The sequence below is a fragment of the Chiloscyllium punctatum genome, chromosome 52, assembly GCF_047496795.1.
Source record: "Chiloscyllium punctatum isolate Juve2018m chromosome 52, sChiPun1.3, whole genome shotgun sequence".
NCBI classification, from domain to species: Eukaryota; Metazoa; Chordata; class Chondrichthyes; order Orectolobiformes; family Hemiscylliidae; genus Chiloscyllium; species Chiloscyllium punctatum.
The window spans coordinates 35,776,820-35,791,611 of NC_092790.1; positions in this window are offsets into that span (position 1 = coordinate 35,776,820).

The following is a 14,792-nucleotide window of genomic DNA, read 5'->3' on the forward strand; positions in this document are numbered from 1 at the left end:
AATTTTCTTAGATCTAACATTACCAAAGACCCATCACATGCCTGTGAAGATCTCCCACAACCTCTTCCATCAGGCGAAAAGGTACATAAGCTTGAAAACTCAGATTAGCAGGTTCAGTAACAGCTTCTTCCCGGCTGTTATTAGACTGATGAATGGATTCTTTAATCTCAGATAATGCTGATCTTGTACATGTTGATCTCGCCTAGCGAACACCCTGTGCAGCGTAACCTGTATGCCTCCCAGACATGTTTTACAGCCATTGTTCTGTACATCATTGCTTACTATGATCTGTCTGGACATCTTGGTACAGGTCAAAATAAACCCTCACCTCCCTCTTCCCAGCTCCCACCAGTGTTCACTCCCAGATCTCTCTGGTCCTCACCCCCAGCACCTCCAATTCCCCACCCCCAGCTCCCTATGTGCTTTGTATCTCACTTCCCTGCTCCCTGCCCATGTGACTGCTTATCTCCTTGTTTTGTTTCCATTCTCTCTTTCACTGACTGTCCATCTATATCCCTCGCTGCGTTCTCTCTCTCTCTCTCCTTCCCTTTGTTTCTGCCTCTTTCTCCTTCGTTGTGACAGTGATGGCTTCTCTATTCGTTTGAAGCAGGTGATGGCTCATTGGTTCGGTGTTGGCGATACAATTAACTCAACTAGGATTTGGTATCGTGGACAGAATTTAAATTTATTGGTTAAATTTAAATTGTTGTCAAAACAGCAACCAGAATGTGGGTATCCATTTAACAGCCAATTGTTACATCTAACTATTTTGGAACAGCCGTCTCCCAGTGCTCTCGATACTGGCAACTCAAAGCATTATATTCGGGTGCATAATGGACTTACATGGTAACTACTCTGCCCAGGACCATACGAAACTACAGACGGTTGTGTGAACAGCCATGACCATCACAGAAGATAGCCTTCCATCCATTTATACTTGTCATTGTCGCAGAAAGGCTGGCAACATCAAAGATCTCTTCCAAAACAGTAATGATCTCCTACAACCTCTTACAACAGGGAGGAGACACAGAGGCTTGAAAACATGGACCAATATGCTCAGGAACACTTCCTTCCCTCCCAGTATTAGACTGACGAATTAGCATCTCTAACTTTTCATATAATATTAATCTTGCTAAGATCGATCTTGCTTTGCCCACTTCCTGTGAAGCTGTAACCTTGTATGCCTCACTCTAAGTACCCTATGATCTCTGCTTTCTTATTTACTATCATCTGCCTGCACTCTTTGCAAAAGAACCTTTCCATTGTACATTTGATTAAATTAAATCAAATCAAATCAGATCAAACACGTGGACTGCAGTGGCTCACGGTCTTCTCAAGAGCAACTGGGAAAGTGGACTCATGCTGGCAGTCAGAGATACCCATATCCCATTAATGAATATAAGAAGATGACCACACTCACGGAAGACAGGGGTGCCAAATCGCTTTAAACATGATCTTAGATTAATACAGGTTTCCCTCGCTAACTGTAAGTAAAGTGTTCCTACGATATGGTGTAAAGAGCAGTAGCACTAATTTGTATGGGAAAAAATTTGCCTTTCTTCGTAAAAGTGAAAATCCTCTTCGGATTTCTTTTGGTTAGCAAAACAAGGGTCTGATGGAGGTCATTCGGAAAGGGAAGTGGTGAAAAGCGAACTTTTGAAAAGCGGGGGGTATACCTGTATTTACAAGGGTATGATATTCAGGAAGATGGGATAAGCGAGAAATAAATGAGGTGAATCTCACATTTTATTTCCAGCCCAGCTGATCATCATTCTCTTTGTTTGCTCTTTTTTCTTCTATATCTCTTTCTCTATTGATTCCTTCGCCCCTTCAAAGCAGACTTCCCTGTCAATGGTATCAATCACCTTCTTTTCCAGCTGTTTTCTGTTCAGGAAAGTTTCCCATCACTTTCTGTTCATTTCTTTGCATTTCTTTCTATAATTTCAGATTTTCAGTATCTTCCTTTACTTGGTTTCACCTTCATTTTTGTTATTTCGTGGGATGTTGGCATCTCTGCCAAGGGCAGCATTTGGTGACCATCATAATTGCCCTGATTGTGAGGCCATTCCACAAGCCAATATAAAGTCAAGCACATTGTCACAGGGCCGAAGTCTCACTTAACCCACACCGGGTAATAACATTAGATTTTTTTTATCGAAGGTGATCAGTAAAACAGGAAGGTTTTCAGACAAAGTGTTGGTTTTGTGGTTGTTTTCGTGAAAATCACTTTTATTCCAATTCTTATCATTTTGTCTTGAAGTTCTGTCATCAGCTGTGGTCGGACGTGAAACAAATCACTTGAAACAATATCTTTCGTTTAATAGGCTTTGCTTCTGAAATGCATCCAGCGACATTCCTACATTCATACAATGTCCTAATCATGAAGTAATGTCCGAGACAAGAACAATTCTGTGACTGAAATATTTGTAATTGGAAAAGTGGTCAGCAGAGAGCTTGAAACATTAAGTCTGAATTTTACCAACGTGCAGCCAATGGTTTGTTCAGCAACAGCACTGACACAGAGATGAAGATGGGGGACATTAGGAGCTGGTAGTGGACAGGCTTGGTAACAGAGATAACACGATACATAAATCAGTTCAGTGCAAAAAGGGATCTCGAGGTTGTGCACAGTCTTGTTCGCAGATGTTTGTGAGGGAGTGGTCTGCAATTCATGGGTAATGAAAGGAGACTGCAATTGAACTGAAGACAATAGTTTCTCTCACTGACAAATACAGATAACAGAATTTGTGACGAGAATAGATGGGTGACTCTAGGCAGGGAGTGCAGGAATCCCCTGTGGCTATTCTTCTCGAAAACAAGTAGACCATTTCGGATTGTTGGGGGCGATGACCGCTCAGGGGAAAGCAGCAGTAACCAGGTTGGTGGTACTACCACTGGCTATGGGGCACAGCGGGAAAGGGTAAAGGTAAACAGGAGGTTCGAGATAGGAGGGTCGATTGTTAAAGAGGGACAGATCGGAGATTATGTGGCCACAAACGGGAATCCAGGAAGGTGGGTTACCTCCCAGGTGCTAGGGTCCAGGATGTCTCCAAGTGGCTGCAGAACATTCTCAAGGGGGAGGTTGATCAGCCAGAAATCATTATGCACGTTGGCACAAATGATACCCGTAGAAATAGGGACGAGGCCCGGCAGCGTGATTGCAGAGCGCTACGAGAAACATTTTTTTAAAAACAACCTTGACAGTGGTAACCTCCTGACAGGGAGATTACCGTCTGAGACTTGCACTGAAGGGGGCACCAATATGTTGGCGGCCAGTTTTGCTGTTGTTACAAGGGATTGTTTAAAATAGATTGGCAGGAGGTGGTATGCTCAGGAGCAGGGAAGCAAGTGCGAGGCTGAAAGGAGATACAGTAATCCGAAATCAGTGAGATTAAACTGGAAAACGACAAAGAGAAAGTACAGCCTTTTGGATTAAATTGTATCTATTTCAATGCAAAAAGGCTCCAGGTAAGGCCAATGAACTCAGGGCATGGATAAATAGGTGGGACTGGTATATTATAGCTATTACACAAACATGGCTAAGTGATGGATAGGACTGCCAGCTTAATGTGTCAGGTTACATGTGCTTTAAACAAGACAGAGATGGTGGAAGGAGGGGAGGGGAGTTGCACTTCTGATTAAGGGGAGTACAACAGCAGTAATCAGAGATAAAATAACTCATGGATCACCGAGTGAGGCTTTGTGGGTGGAGGTAAGAAATAGGAAGGGGATAGTGACGTCATTGGGGTTGTACTATCTGCCCCCAAATAGTCAACCGGAATGAGAGTAACAAATATGCAGGGAGAGAAGGGAGACCTGCAGGAGCAATAGGGTTATCCTAATTGGTGATTTCTTTTTCTAACATGGACTGGAACTGCCTGAGCGTTAAGGGATTTGATGAGATAAAATCTGGAAATGCGTCAGGAAAGTTTCCTCAAGCAGTATAAAGAGTGTCCTACTCGGGAAGGGGCAAAATTCAAAATTTTCTTAGGAAATAGGGCACGACAGGTGACTGAGTTAATAGTGGGGGAGCACTTTGGGACAGTAACCACAGTTATATTAATCTTCAAAGAGTTATGGAGAGGGACAAAACCAGTCCACAGATTCAGGTACAAGCGGCTTGGATCAAGGGAACCCCTGGATGTATATAAGAGATACAGGAATCTATGAAAGAAGGATATCAGTCGGGTGAAAAGGGGGCAATAAGGAGCTTGGCCGAGAAGATTAGGATGAATCCAAAAACGTACTTTAAATAAATTAAAAGAAAAAGCAATAGCTCCAGAGAAAATAAAACCCCTCAAAGATCAAAGTGGACAAGTCCGTGTGAAACGATAAGAGATGGGTGAAGTCCTCAATGAATATTTCTACTCTACGGTTACCGTGGAGAAATGCATGAATACTGGGAATTTGAGGAAGTTAGCCGTGATATCTTAGGGACAATCAATATCAAAGTAGAGAAGATTTTGGACGCAATTTCTCTTTAATGCCCAATTCTTTGCAGCCCCCGACTCTCAGATGTGTCAAAATCCATTGACACCCACTCGCACCCCCCAAACATTTCAGTGATGTAGCCTCCCCTAACTGTCTGGTCCCAACCCTCACTACCATCTGAGAGAAGGAAACGCTCCCCACACATATATCTTGGTCAATTGATATGAACAAAAGATATGAACACACCATCAGTGTGATTGGCCCTGATATCATGGCAGTAATTGACTGAGCAAGGTGTCAAGGAGACTGAACAAAATTGAACTTGATGGGAATCAGTTGTCAACTCCCCACTGGTTGGATCAGTCAGAACACAATGGGGCTGGTGGACATCAATCCTCTCAGTCCCTGGATATCTCTGTGGGCAATCGCAGGATAGCTTCTTCGGCACAAACATCATCAGATGCTTGATCAATGTCTTTCCCTCTGTCATACGATCAGAGGTGGGGATGTTCTGTGAAGATTATATAATGTTCAGAACAATGAGTAACCTCCTAAGGTACTAAAGTATCAAATATGGACAACATTCAAGCTTGTGTTGTTAATGTATAGGTAACATTAATCAAAAGTACTGCTGGGCACTAAGCATCTCCATGGTTAAAAAGGAACCCTTACTGCAACTCTAGCTGGTTTCACAGTAATATAAGAAAGCCATTCAGCCCTTCAAAACTATTGGATAAAAACATGTGGACCGCATTTCCTCTCTCCTGCCTATTCCACAAGAAGACAATTAAAAAAATACAGCAGCTTTGAATCCAAAATAGACACGCAGGAGACTGGAAGAACAGAATAATCAAGGCAGCGTCAAGAAGTTGAGAAGTCAACGCCTAGGATATAACTCTTCATCAGGACTGGGGTTAGGAGTAAAGGGATCTATAGATAAAGGGGCGTGTGAAGGAGGAGGAGGCAGAGTGGCGAGATGGGCATAAGTGAACACAGATAAAGGGTATCAGCCGGTTGGTGATGGGGGGACTGAATCCAGTTGGTAGCTGGATCAAGTGTTGATCAGATGAAGGCAAGGAGGGGAAGGCCTGGGAAGGCGATCATAGGATTAGAAGGAAGGTTATTTGAAATTGGAGAATTCAATGTTGAGTCCCCGGGGTGGAGGTTGCACAAGTGACATATGAGGTCTTGTTCCTCCAGTTTTTGGTTTGGTTCATTGTGGCAATGGAGGAGGCCAAGGATGGCCATGTCAGAAAGGGATTGGCGGGGGGTGGGGGGAGAGAATTGAAATACGAAGTGATTGGGAGGTCAGGTCAGCCCTTAGAAGCCTGACTGCAATACTCTCAAATCATTCACTTCATTTACATTTGGTCTTCCTGATGCAGTGAGACCACATCGGGTGCACCAGATGCAGGAAACTAGGTTTGGATCCCACCACCTGGCACATCTCCCACAAGACTGTCCCCTTCGTTATCCTGCCACACTCCACACCAATCTCCCCCATAACCCCCAGGTACCTTCTCCTGCAACCGCAAAAGATGCATCACCTGCTGGCACACCACCTCCTCCACCTCCTTAAAGGGTTTCAAACAGTACTTGCAGGTTAGACAGAGGTTCACCTGCCTTTCTTCCAACTGAGCTTACTGCATCAGATGCTCCCGATGTGGTCTTTTCTACACTGGGGAGACCGAACATAAACTAAGTGCACATTTCACCGAGCATCACAGCCGGGCCTGCAGGGGCCAACCTGACCTCCCAGTCACTGCCCATTTGAATTCCCCTTCCCACTCCCTTTCCGACATTATCACCCCTGGCCTCCTCTGTTGCCTTGGTGAGGCAGACCGCAAATTTGAGGAACAACAGCTCATCTGCCTGGCAAGCCTACCACCTGGAAGATGTAACATTGAGTTCTCCAGTTTGAAATAACCTTACTACCCATCTCCTTACTCCATTTTCTGCCCATACTCCTCCCTTCCATTCCACCTAACCACTCCGCCTTCCAGCTCCCAACTGGATTCATCCCTCTCATCGCCCAACCAAGTTGCATCCATCACCTGTGTCCACGTATCCATACCTCACCATCCCGCTGCTCTCCCCATCCCATCCATTCCCTTCCCTCTTTATCTGCAGCTCCCACTACCTCCCACTCCCAGTCCTGAAGAACTGTTTTACCTTAAATTTTGACTTTCATATCTCATGATGTTGCTGTGTTCTTCCCTCCTCCTGTTTGTCTCCTATAATTCAGGAAGATAGAGTCGAGTCAGCACAACATGCTGGTAGGCAGGAACCATGGGTTGCCCATTGAAGTCCTTGAACCTCTGCCCTCAGGCCAGGAGTAAGACATTTTGTCCCTCGAGACACTGACTCATGATCAGAAGAGGCCATTCAGTCCCTCCTAACTGTTACATTGAAATACGAGGATGTCATTGATCCTGCAACACGTGAAACCAATGAGGTATAGACTGCAAAGACAGACTGCTCCATGTTTTCCCTCCTGGCTCCATTGCTATTGGTGCACATTTGTTATGTTAACGTGGTTTGCTGACCATGAGGAGGGAAAGTGATTAGTTTGTACCAAGTCCCAAGGAGGCATGTTCCATCTTCGAGATATTATGGCTAGACCACACAGAGCATTCTTAAGCAGGCATCCCAGAGCATAACTTTGAAACTTGTGTCGGTAAGTGTACAATGAAAATTACCCGGAGTACTTTAACGAGGTTGACTACAGATTTTTAAACAGACAAGAATCTTATTCAGAATATTACACAATGAAACACTGATGTGTTGTCTGTTTGCAATACTGTAACCACCTGAACCCCACATCCCTGCCCCCACCAAAAAAAAACATAATGAAGACGTTACGATGCTGATCTCTCCTCCACTAGAACAGGTATCAACCAATAGATTTCCAGTGGGCATATTTGCACTCCATTACACAAGAAGTGTGGATTTGCCTGGGTATTTCTCTCGTTGCAATAAGGCAATTTTGTATCTTCAACACACAATGCGTTTCTGCACTGTTTTATATAAATTCACAACATTAATACATTTGATTGGCTTCATTCAGTAAGTCTTACATTTTTTAAACTCTGTCCAAAGCCAAATGTGACATGTTGTCACAAAGCTGGTCCCTTTACAAGGTTTTCTTGTCCTTGATTTTCTTTTCCCAGAGACGTTATAAACGACCCAAGTTTCCAACATTCCTGAATTTTGAATGTTTCACCGGGGCCCTTTTGTTTATACCGAACAGATAATTCCTAGGGCAGAAGGCTTTCAAGTCTTTCAAGTAAAACTGACACAATGAAGGGCGCGTGGCCAGCTCTCTGGTTGTGCAGGTCAGTTCAGTTCAGGGGTTAGTTGAGTAAGGGTCACTGTTGAAACGGGACGCTATCCCTCCCCTTCTGCCCTTCCGATTTTGTAACATGTAAGCGTTTTGAGTTATTTTTACTCTTTATGCTAAGGGGATTTTTTGGGATTGTTGCATGTACTTTGGAACAGCATCCTTTAGTGGGGATAGCCTGTTGGGTTCGGATAGGATGAGTTGTTCGGTATTCTGTTTTCGGTTCATTTTGTTTCATTCCGTAATTTCGTAAATAAATGCTGTTTGTTAAAAACTCGGCAGTGTGACCAGCTAATTCCCTCATTGAATATGCACTGTATACTTACCTTCAAATACCACAGTTACGGTCTGGGCTATGTGCTTCAAAATATTTGAGGGGTCTGGCCTTGTCCTTAACAATGTGCAACAACCTTGTTCATTAAAACCCAAGGATTAATGCATCAGGGATGGAACGAATCTGATATTGGCTAGGAGGCAGAAAGGACTGGAGCCAGTGGCTGAGCAGACATGAGGGGAGTACAGTAACATCTCCCAATCAACCCTCATTCTTTCTCACAAATGGAATGAAATGCAATGCAGAGTGATAGAACAGATGACATTTGGGCGATGGAATGCTGAACGACAATGTGAATAGAAAAGGCAATTTTAAACGTGATGGATGGAATTATAATTTACATATAGAGTATTCAATCATAGGCTATACAGGTTGATAAGATTGTTTATCTGAACAGGATATTCAGAATTTAAAAAACAGACACATAACAACATGAGTGGGGTTACAGGGAGTGACTGCAGAATAAGAGTGGGTATATTGCTCATTCAGAACTGGTATTGAGATAATAGTCTGAGTGACCACCACCTTTGCTGTAATTAATCTGCGAAATGTATTTAAAAGCTTTCAGAGCATGTGAGGACAAGCTTATTAATAAAGGACATGAATGATGTTATCATCAATAATCTATTCCTGTTGTTTCATAAAGTGTGGAAGTGAGGACTGCAGATGCTGGAGATCAGAGCTTAAAAGTGTGTTGCTGGAAAAGGGCTTATGCCTGAAACGTCAATTCTCCTGCTCCATTGATTCTGTCTGACCTGCTGCGCTTTTCCAGCAACACATTTTTTGTTTCATAAAGTGTAGCTATCTCTAAAATGTCTTTCAAATCAAAATAAATGTGTTGAGATTCACGCATTTAAGTGGACCTTGGCAAAAAAAGTTATTTTTAGATCTTGAAGAAGAAACAGAATCCAGTTTAATACAAGTGTCACCGGCACAAGTCACGGGAACAGGAATGGAGCAAATTGTTCAAATATAACATCTAGACCCATCCAGAAAAGTAACAGATTAGAGATAATGGAAATCAGACATCCAAGCACAAAATAGTAGAGAAGTGCAACAGATAAGGCAGGATATGGAGAGAGAAACAATGTTAACGGATTGAGGTCGATACGAACCTGTTCTGAGCAAGTCATACTGGTCTCAAGATAGTTAATTTTGTTTCTCTCTGTTCCAATGCTGCCAGAACTGCTGAGTTTATCTCCAACACTTTCAATTGGCATCACAACAGGCCACAGAGAGGAATGGTGGGTGGTTGCTTTTCAGACTGAGGCATGTGACCAGCAGTGTTCCACAGAGGTTCATTCTGGGATTTCATTGTTCGGTCATTTATGTAAATGATTTGGATGACAATATAAAGAGCATGGTTAGTAAGTTTGCGGATGACACCAAAACTGGTGGCACAGTGGACAGTGAAGAAGCCTTTCTAAGATTACAAAAGGATCTTGATCAAATGGGTCAATAGGCTGACAAATAGCAGAGAGAGTTCAATCTGGATGATTGTGAGGTGCAGACAATGGTGTGTGTTTGCCGCTGTCTGATGCACTGGGAATGGAATGATTGTATTCCCCATCTGCTGTGGTACAACACAAAGATGTCCTCCTTAATCTTTAAGAGGCCTTGCCCTCTCCCTGGTTACCCTCTTGCTCTTAACATATTTGTACAATATATTTAGTTTATTCTGAACTTTATCTGTCCATGCTATCTCATGTCCCCTTTTTGCTTTCCTCATTTCTCTCGAAGTAATGTCCAACACGCTTTATATAGTTTAAGAGATTCGATTGATTAAAGTTGTCTATATCTAAATTAAGATTCCCTTTTATTCTTGAGAAGAGCTTCAATACCTTTAGTCATCCATTGTTCCTTATTCTTATCAGAGTTACCCTTCACACTAACAAGAACATAATGCCTCTCAGTTCTCATCATCGTACCTTTGAATGTCTTCCACGAGTCACACGTTCTCTTCACCTGCTAACAATCTCCTTCAATCAAACTTGGAAGGTCATTGTCTCATGCCATTAAAGTTTATGGTACTCCAATTAAAAAGATAATATTAATGGAAGGCTTATCCTTTTCCATAACCATTCTGAAATGAATAGAGTTATGTTCGCAACAGCCATCATATTCCTCCACTTTTACTTTAGTCACTTGCCCTGATATTGCACAAAATAAGGTCTAATTTTGTTCCTTCTCTATTTGGAGCAACCACATATTGATAAAGAAAATTTTCTTGAAAACATTTGACAAATTCTTCATCGTCCAAACCTTTAACACGAAGGTAGTAACAGTCAAGTTTTGGAAATTTAAAATCCCCTCATTATTACAATCTTATTAAGTTTACATATATCTGAGATCTCCCTACATATTTGTTCTTAATTTCTTCCTTACTATTGGGGAGCATAGAGTACAATTCCATCAACATGTTCTTTTCTTTCTGACTTTTAATTTCTACCAATATATCTGCACTGGACGATTTGTCACAAACGAGCACTTCGCACAATCTCTTCAAAGTGTTCTTTACTTTCTTATCTTAAATTTCTACCCATATATTTTAACTGAACACATTTTTAGTAATATCTCCCCTAGTTAGAGCAATAATTTATTCCTTAATCAAAACTGACAGCCTTGCCCCCCACTGCTCCTCCACCCCATGTCTCCTTTTCTGTCCTTTCTATAGCATCTAACACCTGGAAGATTGAATTACCACTCTTAGAACAAAAAGCATAGAACACAGAACAATACAGCGCAGAATCGGCCATTAGGCCCTCTATGATGCGCCGACCTTTGAAGTATTCTCAGCTCGTTCCCTACACTATCCCAAAATCATCACTGTGCTTATCTAAGGATGGCTTAAATCCCCCTAATGTGGCTGAGTTGATTACATTAGCAGGTCAGGCATTCCAAGCCCTTACGTCGCTCTGTGAAACAAACCTGTCTCTGACATCTGTCTGAAATCTATCACCCCTCAATTTGTAGCTATGTCCCCTCATATATGCTGGCGTCAACATCCTAGCAAAAAGACTTTAACTGTCTACCCATCTCATCCTCTGATCATCTTGTATGTCTCTAACAAATTCCCTCTTAGCATTCTTTTTTCCAATGAGAACAGACCCAAGTCTCTCAGCCTTTCCTCATGCGACCTTCCCTCCAGATCTGGCAGCATCCTGGTACATCTCCTCTGCACCTTTTCCAAGACATCCACATCCTTTTTGTAATGGGGCTACCAAAACTATACACAATATTCCAATATCGCCGCACCAGCGTTCTGTATAGTTGCAGCATGATATTGCGGCTCCAGAACTCAATCCCACTACGAATGAAACCTAACAAACCGTATGCCGCCTTCACAGCACTATCAACCTGGGTGGCAACTTTCAGGGATCTATTTACATGGACTCCAAGATCACTCTGCACATCCACACTACCAAGAATCTTTCCATTAACCCAGTACTCTGCCTTTCTGTTATTCTTCCCAAAGTGCATCACCTCACATTTAGCTGGATTGAACTCCATTTGCCACCTCTCAGACCAATTCTGCTGTTTATCCAAGTCCCCTGCAACCTGTAACATTCTTCCAAACTGCCCACAACTTCACTGACTTTAGTGTTGTCTGCAAATTTACTAATTCATTCACCTGTGCCTGCGTCTAAGTCATTTATAAAAATGACAAACATTAGTGGTCCCAAATCAGACCCTTGTGGCACACCACTAGTAAACGGACTCCAGGCTGAATATTTTCTATCAACCACCACTCGCTGCCTTCTTTCAGAAAGCTAGTTTCAAATCCAAACTGCTAAATCACCGTCGATTCCACGCCTCTGCATTTTCTCCAACAGCCTACCATGTGGAACGTTATCAAAGGCTTTACTGAAGTCCATGTATACCACGTCAACTGCCCTACCCTCACCTACATGGTTGGTCACCTTCTCAAACAAAAATCAATAAGATTTGTGAGAAATGACCTGCTTTTGATGAAACCATATTGACTATCTGAAATCAAATTGTTGCTTACTAGATGATTTAAATCTTATCACTTATAATCCTTTCCAAAACATTTCCTACAACAGAAGCAAGGCTCATTGGTCTATAATTGCTTGGGTCATCTCTACTACCCTTCGTGAACAAGGGCACAACATTTGCAATCCTCCAGTCCTCTGGTATCAAACCTGTAGGCAATGATGACTCAAATATCAAAGCCAAAGGCTCTGCTATCTCCTCCGTAGCTTCCCAGAGAATCCTTGGATAAATCCCATTCAGTCCAGGGGGTTTCTCTATTTTCACTCCTTCCAGAATTGATAACACCTGTTCGTAACTAACCTCGATTCTTTCTAGTCTAATATCTCATACTTCATTCTTCTCCTCGACAATCTTCTCCTTTTCCTGAGTGAAAACCGATAAGAAATGTCCAATTAGCAACTCTCTGATCGCCACAAGGTCCACACTCAACTTCCCGCTTCTGTCTTTGACTGGCCATATTCCCACCTTAATCATCCTTTTATTCCTCACATACCTCTAGAAAGCTTTAGGGTTCTCCTCTATTCTATTTGCTAAAGACTGCTAGTGTCCTCTCTATTCTCTTCTTAACTCTCTCTTTAAATCCTTCCGAGCTGATCTGTAACTATCCATCGCCTCATCTGAACCATCTTGCCTCATCAACACATAAGCCTCCTTCTTCTTCTGAACAAAAGATGCAATTTCTGTTGTAAACCATGGTTCCCTTACCTTATCACTTCTTCCCTGTATGACAGGGACAGACCTATCAAGGACACACAATAACTGTTCCTGAAACCAGCTCCACATTTCCACTGTCTGCATCCCCTGTATTTTGCTACCCCATTCTATGCATCCTAATTCTTGTCTAATCACATTATAATTGCCCTTACCCATCGATAACTCTTGACCTGTGGCATGTATCTATCCCTTTCCATCGCTAAACTAAACACAACTGAATTATGGTCACTCTCTCCAAAGTGTTCAACTACAACTAAATCAAACACTTGGCCTGGCTCACTGCCAAGCACCAGATCCATTGTGGCCTCCCCTCTTGTCGGCTCTTCGACATACTATGTCAGGAAACTCTCCTGTACACGTTGGTCAATAACTGATCCATCCGATGTACGAGAGTTATAGCATTTCCAGTCAATGTTAGGAAAGTTAAAGTCCCCCATAACGACCGCACTGTTTCTTTCACTCCTACTCAGAATGATTTTGATAATCCTCACTTCCACCTCCCTGGAACTCTGCAGAGGCTACAAAAAAAATCTTCAAGCAGTGTGACCTCTCCTCTCCTGTTTCTAACCTCAGCCCACACTACATCAGTAGACGAGTCCTCAGCAAAAGTTCTCAGAGCCAGCATTATACTATACTTGGCTAAAAAGACCACACCTCCTCCTCTTTTACCGTCTTGCCTGTTCTTATTGAAAGATCTTGAACATCTTTCACCCAAGTTCCTATAATAGCTTTGATATCCCAATCCCATGTTCTGAAACATGCGCTGAGGAGATTAGCCTTCTCTGTAAATCCCATTGCACTAAAGTAAATGCATTTTAGTTCTTCAGAATTACTATATAATCTGATTCTCTCATCTTTCTTTTCTAACTGGCATGTTCTCATCATATTCAGAGATTTCTCCAGCCATCCAACAATTTACACTGCTACTTAGAGTACCTCCACTTGCATCCTCTGTCAATATAAAGTCTGCCTTTATAGGATGAGCAAATCTCCCTGTGAAGATATCGGTGGCTTTCCCGTTTAGATTAGATCAATCCTTTTGGAACAGGCCTTTTCTATTCCAAAAGACTTTCCAATCTCCCAAAAATCTGAATCGGTCAACAACACAGCAGCTCTTCATGCATTGATTTTTCTCCTTTAACCTTTATTTTCCCTTCCCCGCTTGAATTTATCATTGGGAGCAAACCAGAAATTGCTATTTTAAGGTTTTCTTTTTAATCCTCTACATCACCTCTGTAATTCCCTCCGGACTGTTTTAATCTTTTCCCTAAAAATGTCATTCATACCAATATATACAATAATTTCTGGCTTCTAAATCACACCTTTAACAATATGCTTGAGACCTTCGGAGACGTTCTTAATCCTAGTACGGCGAAACCAATAAACTATCCTAAATTTTCACTCACTGCCACAGAATCTCCTGTTTATGCCCTTGAAAGGAGAGATCCCTGTCCCAATAAATATACAAAATCTTCTCAATTGCTGCCTAGGCATAAGAATTTTTCCAACATTCCAATAACCGATGGCTCTTCCATTTTCCTCAGAGAGACTAACCCCTTCATCAATTCCAAAAGCTGGACATCTGTTTGATAAAGGAATAGCCACCGGAGATTGTTGAACTACCTTCTTACTTGTCCTGACAGTCACCCAGCTATCTGACTGATTTTGTTGCATAACAACTTCCAGATATCTCCCTCTCTAACTTATATATCTGGCCTTAATATTATTATGCCTATAAACAGAATTTTTCATGACATTAAAATAGAAAATACATCCGTATACTTATCAAACATATAAAAAATAAATAATATCAACCATTTGGAAAACTAACCCAACAAAAAATATTCCTCTTCAATAAATTTCTCGAAGAAAAAGGTCTTCTCCAGAGCTGAACGCGTGTCGGACTCTCCAGAATAAAGGCACATCTTCCTATTTAAAAATAGTTTTTGAAACAAAAAA